Below are 4,774 nucleotides of genomic sequence, written 5' to 3'. Positions count from 1 at the left end.
GTGAGTTCGGGTTGGAGGCGGGAGGGCGGCCCGGCGCCTCCCGGCTGGCCTCGGTTCTCCGCGGTGGCGGCTGAGGTCTTGATCTGGGGTGCGGTGGCTCTGTGGGGAGGGATCCCGTGCAGCCTCTGCTGCTTTGGGTCGCCGAAGGTTAGGGTACCTGTACGTTCATCTGTATCTTCCCGGAGCCGGGACGTGGCTCTCCTGGTGCTGTCTCGCCTTCAAAGCCTGGGATCTCGAGCCAGCAGCGGAGCCGACACCACCACCACTCCAGTCTTGCCCGCGAAAGTCCGCGCATTTTCTACCCTTATGGTTCCTCTTACAGGGGTGTCCTGAACAGGAGCGTCCTGAACAGGAGCTAAAGCAGAAGCAAATCCAGGAAACCTGAATGGTTCCTGGAGAAAACGTTATACATCCCAATGAGTTTTCTAAGCAAGGACCTAAAAATACCAAAAATCACACACAGGGAAAAGTAAATTGAGAAAAGAAAATCGTGTAGTAAGGCTTGTGACCAGGGACGGGAGACCTCTAAGCAATCAGGAGTCCGAAAACCCAAGTGAGGCTTTTTAATCGAACTGTTGGAGAAAAAGCACGAGTATAGTGACCAAGGTTTTAAAGACACGTCGAAGATACTTGTCCTGTTTTCATATATGTTGATTTCTTCTGTGTTGCTGTACTTGATGCATTCGGTTTTGAAACGGCATGTACTCCGAAATCTGTGAATTTGTACTAGGAACAGATATTTTGTGTTAAGGGTATACTCCAGTATTCTTTCTTGTTAACCTAAACAGAGGAACCATAGGGTTTTGGGAGTTCAGAAGCACAGAAAACACAAGCATACCTTTGAAAAGCCCTTGATGATGCATGATACAATTGTATTGCTACAGTGCTTTCTCAGGGATCCTTTGTAACGCTCGTTTTGTAAGCTGTGTCTTCGTGATACCTGCGTCTTTGATGACAATGTGAGCAAATAACACAATGGCAAATAGTACTAAGCTGTACCAGGAAGCTGCAGAAGTCCCCAGGGACGGAGCCCTTGGAGAAATGAAAAGTCCTGGCTGTCTGACAAGTTAAACTTTGTAGAGTGTGCAAGTTGGAAGAGGTGTTATCTGGCCTCCACTCCTATCAGGTTGCTTTGCTTCCTTTGCCATCCCGTACCAACTCATGGCTGATAAGCTTTGCCAAGACCTTTAGCCGTGCTGACCTGTGTACTTAACCAGGGTGATCCTTTTCACAATTTTGAATGAACGACAGAAAAATTCTTCACTTTTTTAAAGCTTTTGCTTAGCCCCTCTCCATTATGGACATTTCGTGACTTTGATTCCATGAGTAGAAATACAGGCAGTTGGACTTGGCAAGCATTTACCTCTGACCCACACTTGTAAATATAATGACTTCTTTACATCTGGGGTGACATCCAAATCAAAGTATCTGCGCTACATCATGAGGAAGATTAGTGAGCACAGGACAAGCTATTGTTTTATTTTCATTTGATTTTTGATACAAGGTCTTACCGAGTTTTATAGCCCAGACTTGCTTAGAATTCACTGCATAGGCTGGGCGGTGGTGGCGCAGGCCTTTGATCCCAGCACTCAGGAGGGAGAGGCAGGTGGATCTGTGAGTTCAAGGCCACGCCTGGTCTATAGAGGGAGTTCCAGGACAGCTGTGGCTATACAAAGAAACCCTGTCTGGGAAAACCAAATAAAATTTACTACATAAACTATAAACTGGATCTGGCAGCACACACCTTTAATCCCAGCACTCAGGAGGCAGAAGCAGGTCTATTTCATTTGTGTTCCAAGCCAGCCTGGTCTGCACAACAAGCTCCAGGATAATTGGGGTGACACAGGGAAACTGTCTTGAAAAATGAAACAAAACACAACACACAAAAAACCAAAAGAGTTACTCCATAACTCATAGGTTTTGAACAATTCTCCTGCCTCAGCCTCTTCAATGCAGTATGATGCTCAACTGGGGGAAGGCTGTTTTTGCTTCAGAATGAATGGAACAGTGATGTCATTAGTTTCTTTTCATTAGTCCTGGCTGTAGGACTGGGTTTTACCTTGTGATTCATGGACAAATCTAAGTAGTCATGAAAGAACTATTATCCTGGTTACTCAAGGGTGATTCAAGTATGAGAAAGGTTGCCATCAAAACCAGTGTATATATATTGATTGGGAAAACCTAATGAAACAAATACGGTATTTTTGCAGTGTCTGTTTAATTTGCTAGCTGTTCAGAGCAGATGGTAATGAGACACATGAGACACCCACAACCTGGCTGGGGAGATTAACCAAAGAGTTTTAGCATCAGGACAGAAGGAAGCTGAAATCATGCAGCGCCCACCTTCAGAATTTAAGAAAGAGAGCCTTTGAGTTGTCTTTGTGGGGTACAGGAATCAGGTCTTGATGCATAAATGGATTCATTTTGGATAAATTAACCTAGGGCGTTTCAGTGGTTTTAAGCAGCGGCTACAAAGCGGTTGGCTACAAAGTCATTCCTCTACCCAAGGGATTGAACAATCAGTTTATTTAGTTAGCACCCATCAGGAGAGATTTGTTTCATCCCCCACCCCCCACCTTTGACAGGCTTACAGGGTTTCCCTGGCTGTCCTGGACTCACTTTGAAGACCAGGTTGGCCTTGAACTCACAGAGCTCCATCTGCCTCTGTCTCCTGAGTGCTGGCACTAAAGTCGTGCACCACCATGCGCTTTACATTTTAGAATCCTTAGCCTGATAAATGAAAAAAAGTTCTTTTAACTGGTGCTGGTATGTTGTATAGTTGCTAGCTATTGATATTTAATTTTCAGGGGTTTTCTTTTCTTTTGCTTTTTGAGACAAGGTCTCAAATTCTATGTAATTTGACCATCTTGGAGTTTGTTATGCAGACCAGGCTGGCCTCAGAGTCAGAGATCTGCCTGCCTCTGTCTCCTGAGCACAGGGATTAAGGGTGTGTGCCACCATGCCCAGTTCCCCGGGGTTTTTAAATAGGGGCTGTGGGGAAGGCAAACCTGCCCCTTCGTGCAGAGGTTAAAAGAGAACCTCGTGGTGTTGTCTCTGTTCTCCTTTGATTGTAGGGCCTAGATTGAGGTTGTCATGCTTGGGAGGCAGGCACCTTACTTGCTGACAGCCTCACAGGCCCATCTATGATCATTTTGAACCATAGATAACAATCACCTTTGAATGTGCTAGATAGAAAAACCATTTAGGTCCTGTCTATGGCTGTATAACTAGAGGTGGTAGCATTTTATACATTGCTTATTTTCAGTGTGCCTTAGGAATCAAATACTAACATTTTGTCAATCCTGAGAAAGTAAAACTAGCCCAGCAGTGGTGGTGCACGCCTTTAATCCCAGCACTTGAGAGGTAGAGGCAGGCTTACCTCTGTGAGTTCAAGGCCAGCCTGGTCTACAAAGCCAAGGCTACACACAGAGAAACCCTATCTCAAAAAAAAAAAGAAAAGAAAACAAACCAAAAGGAAAAAACTAAAAGAAGATATACCCAGATTTTGTTTTATTTAATTTGTTTTTAAGGCTGGCTCAGGAAATGCAATCCCTTGCCTCAACTTTCTGGGTGTTGTGATATGAGGCATGCACCACCTACCGTGGTGAGGTTTCTCAGAGTTTAAGAAACACTTTAGGGGCCAGAGAGATGGCTCCACAGTTAAGAGGACTCCAGTTTGGTTCCTAGTACCCATATTGGGCAGGTGGTTCACAACCACCTGTAATTCCAGCTCTAGGGGATCTAATGCCTGTGGCCTCCCAGGGTACTCTCACTGACATGCACAGATTCACAAATAAAGCCAGGTGGAACTCCATGCTCTAGGCCAACTAGGGCTACACAGTGAGACCCTGTCTTAAAAAAAAAAAAAAAAAAGGAAGGAAAGAAAGAAAGGAAACACTTTGTTGACCTTTGTTGTTATAAAATGCCTACTATATTTAGCTTTTTTATAAGTTAGCACATTTGACTAAAAGATACAATGGGAGGGAGGTCATGGTGTCTTAGGGATTTCTTTAATGACTCTTCCCTTAGTACCCTTAACCGCAGGAACAGCTTGCCTTAAATAGGGTTGCCTTAACTTTGAGCAAAGGTTCATGCCAGCTAAACAGTGGTAAATGCAGATCGGCTTCTCATTAGTCTCTGCCTTTTGCTGTGTGTCCTGTGGTCATGGGCAGGGTGTTGGACAGGTTTAGGAAGCGAGTTGTACAGACCAGTGACTTTTTGTTTGTTTGAAAGGGTGTAGTGAAGATAAAAAGGGTGTGGGCTTCTCTCTAGTTCCAACAGAGTACAAGCCTGACAAAGGCAATTGCTTGAGAATAATTTTTTCGAAAATTTGAGCCTCTGGGTGCTCCTGCCTCCTTCTGGGGCCCCTTCCTGGCCTCTCCTTGTCATACCCTAGTTTTGGGGACTCTGAGTACAGAGGGCCCTGCTGAGGTGACAGAGGGCCTTGTCACCTACTGAGTTGGAAATGCAGAGGTAATATCTTTGGTAGGCTTGAAATAAAGCTCTATGCATCTTTAGTTTTCTCCCAGAGTTCCCATTTCTTACTAGAAAGGGATAAGGAGAATGGATAGATCCTTATGAATGAGGAAGGAGGTTCAAAGTGTAGACTGCTTGAAGTTTACATAGAAATTCACTGACCCCAGAAGCAGCTGCAGATATATAAGCCAAGTGGTCAGAGTTTAAGTAGAAATACATTGTGCTACAAAACAGCAATATGTGTGTTACATGTAGTAGACACTATTTTGGAAGAGCAGGAGCAGAGAGGAGCAGATAC

The 4,774-nt window shown here is 44.6% G+C and overlaps 1 protein-coding gene across 1 annotated transcript in view; it reads left to right on the top strand.

The window, feature by feature from the left end:
* The window catches only part of Chp1 (calcineurin like EF-hand protein 1), a 28,953-nt gene that overhangs the window by 202 nt on the left and 23,977 nt on the right, over positions 1-4,774 (top strand). The gene's annotated exons all lie outside the window — the stretch shown is intronic.

Source organism: Psammomys obesus, unplaced genomic scaffold (genome assembly GCF_907164565.1).
Source record: "Psammomys obesus unplaced genomic scaffold, mPsaObe1.curated_primary_1811, whole genome shotgun sequence".
NCBI classification, from domain to species: domain Eukaryota; kingdom Metazoa; phylum Chordata; class Mammalia; order Rodentia; family Muridae; genus Psammomys; species Psammomys obesus.
Note: the sequence above shows the minus strand (reverse complement) of the source record. Positions and strands in the feature narration are given on the sequence as shown.